Raw genomic sequence first — 11,437 nt, forward strand, 5'->3', positions numbered from 1 at the left:
GTGGGTGTGCATGCTGGGAGTTGTAGTTTCACAGCAGCTGGAGTACCGAAGGTTGCTGATCCCTGGTATAGAGTTAGAGAAAGTGTCTATATCTGCGCCACATTTATCATCCAGCCTGAGCCCCTGTGATAAATCTGGTGCAAATCTACACAGCCTGTTTAATGCCTCATTCACACGTCAGTGTTCGGTCAGTTATTTCCATCAGTGATTTTGAGCCAAAACCAGGTGCTGCTCTAACCACAGAAGAGGTGCAGATCTTTGCCTTAGGCCTCATGCACACGACCGTTGTGTGCATCCGCGTCCATTCCGTCATTTTTCACAGTTTAGCGGAGGTCCCATTCATTTCAATGGAGCTGTGAAAAAAAACAGATAGTCCTCCGTTTTTTCTCCGTGTCCGTGATCCGTGATTCCAGACCGTCAAAAAAATATAACCTGTCCTATTCTTGTCAGTGGAAAACGGAGGAGGGACTCATTCAAATCAATGGGTCCGTAAAAAAAAACCGGATGCACATCTGGTATGTCATCCGCGTCTGTGTCCGTTTTTTTCTACAAGACCTTGGTGAAATAAAATTACACTTTTCATTAACCTTCCTTTTTTTCCCCCTGTCAGACCAAAAAAAGGAAGACACAAGGAAACACAACTAAAGCAAAATTGGACACGGACCACTGAAGCCAAATCACTGACAGTGAAAAAACACTGTCGTGTGCATGAGGCCTTATACCTTATGTCTGTGGAGGCTCCACTCCTGGTTTTGGCTCAGTGACTGACGTGTGAATGAGGCATTAGACCCAGTTTACACTTCAGGTATTTGGTCAGTTATTTCCATCAGTTAGGCCTCATGCACACGACCATAGTTTCAGTCCGCATCCCATATGCATTTTTTTTTTTTTACGGATCGGATGTGGACCCATTCATTTCAATAGGGTCGTAAAAGATGCAGACATCACGCCGTGTGCGTTTTGCATCGGTATGTCCATTCCATAGCCCTGCAAAAAAAATTCAACGTCCTATTCTTGGGACATGTTTTTGTGGACATATTGAGGGACCTACAGAAAGGAAAATGCGGGATGCACACGGCCAGTATCCGCGTTTTGCGGATCTGCGATTTTCAGTCCGCAAAAACACATACAGACGTGTGCTTAAAGGGCTTCTGTCACCCCACTAAAGTGATATTTTTTTTTTGGGCTAGTGAAATTAGTTATATTGCGATATATCACAATATAATTCTGTCACTTACTTTGATCCAGCAGTTTCTTCCAAAAACGAAGTTTTATCATATGTAAATTAGGTCTCTAACAGCAAGTAGGGCGGCTACTTGCTGCTAGCTGCTGCAGAAATCCGCCCCCTCGCCGTGTTGATTGACAGGGCCAGCCGGGATCTCCTCCTCCGGCCAGCCCTGTCGGCATTTCAAAAATCGCGCGCCTCTGTGGGTTCGGCGCAGGCGCTCTGAGATGAGGAGGCTCGTCTCCTCAGCACTCCCTCAGTGCGCCTGCGCCGATTACGTCTTCTATTTCGGTGATGTCATCGGCGCAGGCGCACTGAGGGAGTGCTGAGGAGACGAGCCTCCTCATCTCAGAGCGCCTGCGCCGAATCCACAGAGGCGCGCGATTTTTGAAATGCCGACAGGGCTGGCCGGAGGAGGAGATCCCGGCTGGCCCTGTCAATCAACACGACGAGAGGGCGGATTTCTGCAGCAGCTAGCAGCAAGTAGCCGCCCTACTTGCTGTTAGAGACCTAATTTACATATGATAAAACTTCGTTTTTGGAAGAAACTGCTGGATCAAAGTAAGTGACAGAATTATATTGTGATATATCGCAATATAACTAATTTCACCAGCCCAAAAAAAAAAAATCACTTTAGTGGGGTGACAGAAGCCCTTTAAGCCTTTATTGTGAGCCAAAACCAGTAGTGAAGCCTACCCAGAGAAAAAGTATAAAGATCTCCTTTTCTGTGTTTTTGACCTGCACCTAGCTTTGGCTCACAATAAGGCCTCCTGCACACTACCGTAGGTGTCCCGTTGCCGTTTTGCGGATCCGCAATACATGGGCACCGTTCTGTGTGCATTCCGCATCACGGATGCGGACCCATTCACTTCAATGCGTCCGCAAATCCGGAGATGCGGAACGGAACCCTACGGAAGCACTACAGGGTGCTTCTGTGGGGTTTCGTCCAGTACTTACGTTCCGCAAAAAGATAGAACATGTCCTATCTTTTTGTGGAACGGCTGGATCGCGGACCCATTAAAGTGAATGGGTCTGCGACCGCAGCACGGACGGTGTTCGTGCATTGCGGGGCGCACACGTTCATGTGCAGGAGGCCTAACTGTAATGAGTTGTACTCGCATAACGCCGTCAGTACAAATCACTACAATTGAGGTCGGGCAGAGACACACAGCATTATAAATCATTATAACGCCATGGGTCCATGTCATAGGAGCAGCATTCAGGACGGGAAATACCTCTGACACAGAGCAGATTTCTCGCTCTGTATACGTTCCTGTGAAATTGGCCGAAGGTCTCTTTCACACGAGCATATAGAAATCCGTCAGTATTCAGTATTCTGGATTTCATCAGGATTTGCATACGTATTCTTTCCTCCCTGCACCTTTTGACGCACTCCGGATGCATCAGGATGTCTTCAGTTCCGGACCGGAACGTTTTTGGGCCGGAGAAAGTACCGCAGCATGCTGCGCTTTTTGCTCCGGCCAAAAATCCTGAAGACTTGCCGCAAGGCCGGATCCGGAATTAATGCCCATTGAAAGGCATTAATCCGGATCCGGCCTTAAGCTAAACGTCGTTTCGGCGCATTGCCGGATCCGACGTTTAGCTTTTTCTGAATGGTTACCATGGCTGCCAGGACGCTAAAGTCCTGTTTGCCATGGTAAAGTGTAGTGGGGAGCAGCATACTTACCGTCCGTGCGGCTCCCGGGGCGCTCCAGAGTGACGTCAGGGCGCCCCACGCGCATGGATGACGTGATCACATGGCACGTCATCCATGCACATGGGGCGCTCTGACGTCACTCTGGAGCGCCCCGGGAGCCGCACGGACGGTAAGTATACTCCTCCCCGGCTCCCCACTACTACTATGGCAACCAGGACTTTAATAGCGTCCTGGCTGCCATAGTAACACTGAACGCATTTTGAAGACGGATCCGTCTTCAAATGCTTTCAGTTCACTTGCGTTTTTCCGGCGTGTAATTCAGGCAAGTGGAGTACACGCCGGATCCGGACAACGCAAGTGTGAAAGAGCCCTAAAGAGGTCACAGAGAGGCACGGAGCATTATCAGTCATGTTAATGCTCTGTGCTTCTGCTGTCCGCATCAGGTCTTGGCTGTCATTCACGGAGCGGATGTCACACACGGCATCCGCTCGTGTGAAACAGCCCTAAAGGAAAAGTGGCTTAGTTGCCCATAGCACCCAATCAGATTCCAGTTTTCATTTATCAAAGGAGTTCTGAAAAATGAAAGGTGGAATCTAATTGGTTGCTGTGGGCAACTAAGCCAGTTCTACTTTACTCCAGTTTTGATAAATCTCCCCCACTGTTTTTTAAAAGAAGACAAAAAATGGCCACCTAATGAATTAACCACCTCAGCTCCCCTAGCTTAAACCCCCTTAATGACCAGGCCACTTTTTACACTTCTGCACTACACTACTTTCATGGTTTATTGCTCGGTCATACAACTTACCACCCAAATGAATTTTACCTCCTTTTCTTCTCACTAATAGAGCTTTCATTTGGTGGTATTTCATTGCTGCTGACATTTTTACTTTTTTTGATATTAATCAAAACTTACCAACATTTTTGCAAAAAAATGACATTTTTCCCTTTCGGTTGTAAAATTTTTCAAATAAAGCTACATTTCTATATACATTTTCTCTAAATTTATTGTTCTACATGTCTTTGATAAAAAAAAATGCAATAAGTGTATATTTATTGGTTTGGGTAAAAGTTATAGCGTTTACAAACTATGGTACAAAAATGGGAATTTCCGCATTTTGAAGCAGCTCTGACTTTCTGAGCACCTGTCATGTTTCCTGAGGTTCTACAATGCCCAGACAGTAGAAACACCCCACAAATGACCCCATTTCGGAAAGTAGACACCCTAGGGTATTTGCTGATGGGCATAGTGAGTTCATGGAAGTTTTTATTTTTTGTCACAAGTTAGCGGAAAATAATTTATTTCTTTATTTATTTTTCAAGTCTCATATTCCACTAACTTATGACAAAAAATTAAATTTTACATGAACTCACCATACCCCTCACGGATTACCTTGGGGTGTCTTCTTTCCAAAATGGGGTCACTTGTGGGGTAGTTATACTGCCCTGGCATTTTAGGGGACCTAAAGCGTGAGAAGTAGTTTGGAATCCAAATGCGTAAAAAATGCCCTGTAAAATCGTAAAGATGCTCATTGGAATTTGGGCCCCTTTGTGCACATAGGCTGCAAAAAAGTGTCACACATGTGGTATCGCCGTACTCAGAAGAAGTAGGGAAATGTTTTTTGGGGTGTATTTTTACATATACTCATGCTGGGTGAGAGAAATATCTCTCTAAAAGACAACTTTTCCCATTTTTTTAAATACAAAGTTGTCATTTGACAGAGATATTTCTCTCACCCAGCATGGGTATATGTAAAAATACACCCCAAAACACATTGCCCTACTTCTCCTCAGTACGGCGATACCACGTGTGTGACACTTTTTTGCAGCCTAGGTGCGCAAAGGGGCCCAAATTCCAATGAGTACCTTTTAGGAGGGCATTTTTAGGCATTTGGATTCCAGACTTCTTCTCAGGCTTTAGGGCCCCTAAAATGCCAGGGCAGTATAAATACCCCACATGTGACCCCATTTTGGAAAGAAGACACCCCAAGGTATTCTGTGAGGGGCATGGCGAGTTCTTAGAATATTTTTTTTTTGGCACACGTTAGCGGAAAATGATTTTGTAAGAGAAAAAAAAAATCATTTTCCGCTAACTTGCTAAAAAAAAAAAAATATTCTAGGAACTCGCCATGCCCCTCACGGAATACCTTGGGGTGTCTTCTTTCCAAAATGGGATCACTTGTGGGGTATTTATACTGCCCTGGCATTTTAGGGTCCCTAAAGCGTGAGAAGAAGTCTGGAATATAAATGTAAAAAAAAATTGACGCATTTGGATTCCGTGAGGCGTATGGTGAGTTCATGTGAGATTTTATTTTTTGTCATTTTGTCAAGAATTCCGCTAACTTGTGCCAAAAAAATAAATTCTTCTATGAACTCGCCATGCCCCTCAAAAGTAATGTTTTTATAGCACCGCAGCGATTTTACGGTGTTTTTGCAGTGATCATTAAAAAAAATTCTGTCACTGCAGTGGGGCGGGCTGAACGCAAGTGTGCGCACAAGATCAGGCCTGATCGGGCGAACACTGCTTTTTTTGTAGAGCCTATAGAACATGTCCTATTCTTGTCCGCAATTGCGGACAAGAAAAGGCATTTTCTATATAGTTCTGGCAATGTGCGGAAAGCACATTGCCGGTGTCCGTGTTTTTCAGATCCGCGGTGTCCGTGTTTTGCAGATCCGCAAAACACCTACGGACGTCTGAATGGAGCCGTACAGGGGGGTGATCAATGACAGGGGGTTGATCAGGGAGTCTATATGGAGTGATCACCTCCCTGTAAGGTTCCATTCAGACGTCCGTATGTGTTGCGGATCCGCAAAACACATACGGACGTCTGAATGGAGCCTTACAGGGGGGTGATCAGGGAGCCTATATGGGGTGAGCACCCCCCTGTCATTGATCACCCCCTGTAAGGCTCTATTCAGACGTCCGTATGTGTTTTGTGGATCCGCAAAACACATACGGACGTCTGAATGGAGCCTTACAGGGGGGGTGATCAATGACAGGGGGGTGATCAGGGAGTCTTTATGGGGTGATCAGGGGTTAATAAAGGGTTAATAAGTGACAGGGGGGTGTAGTGTAGTGGTGTTTGGTGCTACTTACAGAGCTACCTGTGTCTTCTGGCGGTCGATCCAAGCAAAAGGGACCACCAGAGGACCAGGTAGCAGGTATATCAGACGCTGTTAACAAAACAGCGTCTGAAATACCTTTCAAGGGTTAAAAAAAAATCGCATCTACAGCCTGCCAGCGAATGATCGCCGCTGGCAGGCTGTAGATGAACTAGTTTACCTCCTGATCCTGTGAACACGCGCTCCTGTATGCGCGCGTTCACAGGAAATCTCGCGTCTCACGAGATGACGCGCCGGCGCGTCAAGGAGGAACAAATCGACCGCCGCCGGAACGCAATCCTGCGTTAGGCGGTTAAAAAGTGGTTCGGACCAGCAGCTGGCGTTTTTGCCACAATAAAAAAAAAACAAAAAACAAGCAGGCGCAAAATATTTCCACTAAAAACGCTGTAAAAACCCAACAATGAGCCATGCTGCGTTATGACATTCGCAAACGATCCTTCACTTTTACTCCATTGATTTTAATGTCGGTCGCATGAGACTCGCCTGAGACTTTTCTGTGACTTGGTTGGGCATTTACAGCCAAATCACAGCTTTAAAAGTTGCAGACAGGTCACATGGTTTTTTTTGCATGACTTTTCTGTGACAGCCTAAAACCAGGCACAACTAAGGCTAGCTCAGCTGACTGTAACACCCTTCACTTAGGCCCCATGCATATTTCTGTCCGCAGAATACGGATCCCTCCGGTGTGCTTTCTGCATTTTTCTCACACCCATCAATAGAAAGGACTAGTCTACATGTTCTATAATTTGCAGAATAGAAAAACGCTGTGTGTAATCCATAATACATTCAGACAGCACACAGATAAAAAAAAAATACAGTCACGTCCATGAAGGCTTAGGCTTGGTTTCCATATTCCAATTTTTTTATGTGGTTTTTGAAGCCAAAGCCAAGATTGGATTTTAAAGGAGAAGACTAAGGGGGAGATTTATCAAAACTGGTGTAAAATAGAACTGGCTTAGTTGCCCATAGCAACCAATTAGATTTCACCTTTCATTTTTCACAGCTCCTTCATAAAATAAAAGGTGGTATCTGATTGGTCGCTATGGGCAACTAAGCCAGTTTTTCTTTGCACCAGTTTTGATAAATCTCCCCCTCAGTCTTTCCTTAATACGTTTACTCTAGTTACAATCCACTCCTTTTGGTTCAAAAGCTGCATCGAAAAATCTAAACGTGGAAAACTAGTCTAAGTGATCAGTCTGGAGAAAAGCTGGATGAGGCTAGTTTCACACTTGCGGCAGGACGGATCCGACAGGCTGTTCACCATGTCGGATCCGTCCTGCGGCTATTTCGCCGTGCCCGCGGACCGCCGCTCCGTCCCCATTGACTATAATGGGGACGGGGGCGGAGCTCCGGCGCAGCACGGCGGTGCACGGAGAAAGCCGCCGGACTAAAAAGCCTGACATGCAGTAATTTTAGTCCGGCGGCCTTTCTCCGTGCACCGCCGTGCTGCGCCGGAGCTCCGCCCCCGTCCCCATTATAGTCAATGGGGACGGAGCGGCGGTCCGCGGGCACGGCGAAATAGCCGCAGGACGGATCCGACATGGTGAACAGCCTGTCGGATCCGTCCTGCCGCAAGTGTGAAAGTACCCTTACTCTTTCGGGAATGTGTTGGATTTTCTGCGACAGTCGCAGCATGTTGCAGTGTGACACCATAGACTGCCATTATAAAAATTGTTGCGCGACATTGGTGCAACAAAATATTGCGCTACAAATGTTGCAGTGTAGTTGTGACTTATTGTCGCGCAACAAATGTCGTCGTGTAGACTTAGCCTAAAGGAGAGCATGCTGCGCATGTGCGGGGTGTTCTACTTCACCTTGGGTGCCCCATTATAGAAATAGGTGGACCTATCTAACATTGGTGGCATATTCTAGCAATATGCTATAATATGCGACTGAAATGACAAAAGGTATGAGGAGAACTTCAGATGGCCACCTAATAAATCTGATCTAAGGAGGCTATTTCAGCCCAGACGGTGGAAACTCTCATGGTGTAAGCCCCCAAAAAGTCTTGACTGTCATAAACCACCCTGATAGCCTGTTTAATCTACCTAATACTAGTGGCCCTGCTAGCAGGAGAGCCCTTATTCCTGCCCTGGTATTGGGCTTATAAATTCTCAAATGGGAGGCGCATGCGTGAGGCTCGCATGGCGGACGTGTTCCCCTGAGCTCCGCTCCTCGCTACGAACTTACCCCGCATTTAGCGCCGATTACTCGGCTCCACGGGCTCGAACATTCATGCAAGGGACTCCTATGATGACCCGCAACAAAGGGAAGACAAAATCGATGGGGACACCCGTGCCTTCGCAGACCTTGCCGGAACTCTTCAGGAACTCAGGCCGCAGCAATATGGCGGATCCGGTCCCTGCATCCTCGGAAGCCAGCAACAGCTCGCTGCCTCCGGACATTCAAGACCCAGGTCAGGCTGAACTTTATAAACACATCGCCTCCCTATTTTGTTCCGAGCTGTACCAAGCTGTGGACGAGTTTTCCCGCCAGATCCACGACCTGGGCACCCGGGTCTCTGACTTGGGGACGCGTACTGATGATCTATCAGACGCCTTACATTCAGACAAGGCGGACATTTTATCCCATGTGGCCCAGATTGCAGCGATGGAGCTCAAGCTAGAGGACCTGGAGAATAGAACCAGGAGGGGTAACCTCTGGATCAAGAGCCTGCCCGAAATCTTTACAGACCTGTCGGCCACATTGTCCGCATTGTTCCAGGCCTTGCTGCTACAGGCAGACCCGGCGAGACTCCTGATGGATAGGGTCCATAGAGCTCTGGGGAGACCTCGCTCAGATGCCTTACCGAGGGACGTTATTCTCAAATTTAATCACCCGGGCACACGAGACCAAGTTCTGGCTGCCGCCCGCAACCTCACTGAACTCCCCGGTCTCCCCTCCTCAGTGCATCTCTATGCTGACTTGGCTCCATCCACCCTCCGCAGGCGCAGGGACATGAAACCGGTATTTGCAAAACGCCCAAGTGCGTTACAAATGGGGATTCCCCTTTTCCCTATCATTCAGAATCAACTCTCGGGACCATGTGATCCATTCACCCAGAGAGGGAATCGAGAACCTACGGAAGGCTGGAGTCCCATGTGACCAGGACCCAGCTCCAGAAGCCGCTCCAGAACCGCAACGGCCAGCCAGGGTCTGGACAACGGTACCCTCTACTTCGCGGAGACCGACTTCGTCACCACCTGCTTGAGACCGGGACTTCTGCTCGTCTCCTCCTGGACTGCCATGGCATCAGGATTACTGTCGTTCTATCCTACGGTCCCACTTCATACCCCTTTTCTCTCCTCCTGGTGTTATGAAACACTAGTTCTGAATTTGTAGTCCCTTCACTAATAGCTGCTGTTTTCCCGACGCTCGACATCTACTGGGGAATCGGCGTGAAGGACTGTCATGTTTGCCCCTATGTTTGGGCTTTTTAGGCTGGGTTGGACGACTCCGTTTGAGTCCACACCCCACCCTATTGCACTCACCTGTTTTTCTCAGGCCTACTTAGGCTTAGTTCTATATTGTTTTGTATGTTTCCAACTTAATGATTTTTTTCCTTTTTTTGTCTTTGTCCATGTCAGGGGAATTGCTCATATTGCTCTATTATATAGGTGGCGACTTGAGGTGGCACTCCTGAGGCGGCTCGTATGGGCACATTCTGCTCTTGCTACATACTTCTTGTCATCCTACCATGTGTAAGTTGCTGTCGCACAACGTAAGGGGACTTAACTCCCCCAGTCTGCTTTTTCCACGTATGTCAAGCATACACCCGATGTGATCTGCCTTCAGGAGTCCCACTTCACGCCCACTTCCCACCCTAAATATTTCCATCCACAGTATACACGTTTCTATTCCTCCACTTATGTTTCTAAAAGCAGGGGGGCTATCATCCTACTGCGTAACTCCTTCCCCTTTACACCCCTACGCTCCATAATAGATCCAAAAGGGAGATATGTAATTCTCACTTACAGAGAAGAAACCCTATGTATTGTAAACGTGTACGCTCCCACGGAGGATCCTATTGCCTTTTTTGTATTTATGCACTCTATTATTGTGCCCCTCAACTTCCACAAACTATTGTGGTGTGGTGACTTTAATTTTGTACCCAACCCAGTACTTGACCGTTCCACCCCCCCGGTTCAAACACGTCCATCGTCCCACAACGTCAAAATTAAACATGTGCTGAAATCCCTGTCTTTGGCGGGCGCCTGGAGAGAGCACAACGGCCCCCAGAGGGGATTCACTTACTACTCACCTTCCCATCAATTATACACCCGAATTGATCTAATCTTAGCTTCCTCCTCTTGCCTTCCCTCTTTAGCTTACTCCGGACATGTTGTGTCCTCTCTATCGGACCATGACATGGTCATGGCTGACTTTGTACTAACCAATAGCTCCAATGTTCCTTTCACTTGGCGCCTAAACGAATCATTGCTGACCCGGCCGGTTGTGTTTACTAAGTTACTAGACGAACTTAAACAGTTTTTTCTTGATCAATAACACTCCGGACATTGACCCAATGACCCTGTGGCTGACTCACAAGGCTGTCATGCGGGGCAAACTCATTCAGGTTGCCTCAAGACTTAAAAAAGATAGATCTTTAGCCCAGGTTACGCTAGAGTCTAAATTGGCTAAGTTGGTGAGGGCCCATCAGCAATCCCCGACCCTGTATTTGTTAAAAGAAATAAAAGACACTAAAACTCAATTGAATGCACTACTCTCAAACAATACAGAGAAGGCTCTCCGCTAGACGTCCTCTTATTATTACAAGTATGCCAATAAGCCGGATAAGATGCTGGCTCGCCAGCTCAAGGGCACGCAGAGAATCAATCAAGTCTACCAAATCCGTACACGATCCGGCAGAACCACCACTCACCCAGACACCATATATAACACTTTTCAATCCTTCTACAAACATTTATACTCGGTACAAAAGGACAACCCTAGCCTCAAGACAGTTGACTTCCTCTCCTCTACTTCCCTCCCAAAGGTCTCCTCTGAAGCACTAGGGGAACTCAATAGTCCTATCACGACGGAGGAGGTGACTTACTCAATCAAAACCCTGAAACTGGGAAAGGCCCCAGGCCCCGATGGCTATACGGCACTTTACGTTAAGAAATTTGCCGATCAGCTAACCCCCTTCATTACCCAATACTGTAATCATTTGCTACAGGGCTCCACACCCCCACCCGAGTTTCTAGCAGCCAAAATCACAGTGATCCCCAAACCGCATAAAGATCCCCTCATGCCCTCCAACTATAGACCCATCTCACTCCTGAACCTAGATAATAAGCTATTTACCTCTATCCTAGCGCGTAGACTTAACAGAATTCTCCCCGACCTGATACATAAAGATCAGGTTGGCTTTATTCCCAGCAGGGAAGCCCCTGATAATATAAGGAAGGTCTTGGGCCTAGTTCATGAGGCGA

The sequence above is a fragment of the Bufo gargarizans genome, chromosome 1, assembly GCF_014858855.1.
Source record: "Bufo gargarizans isolate SCDJY-AF-19 chromosome 1, ASM1485885v1, whole genome shotgun sequence".
NCBI lineage: Eukaryota > Metazoa > Chordata > Amphibia > Anura > Bufonidae > Bufo > Bufo gargarizans.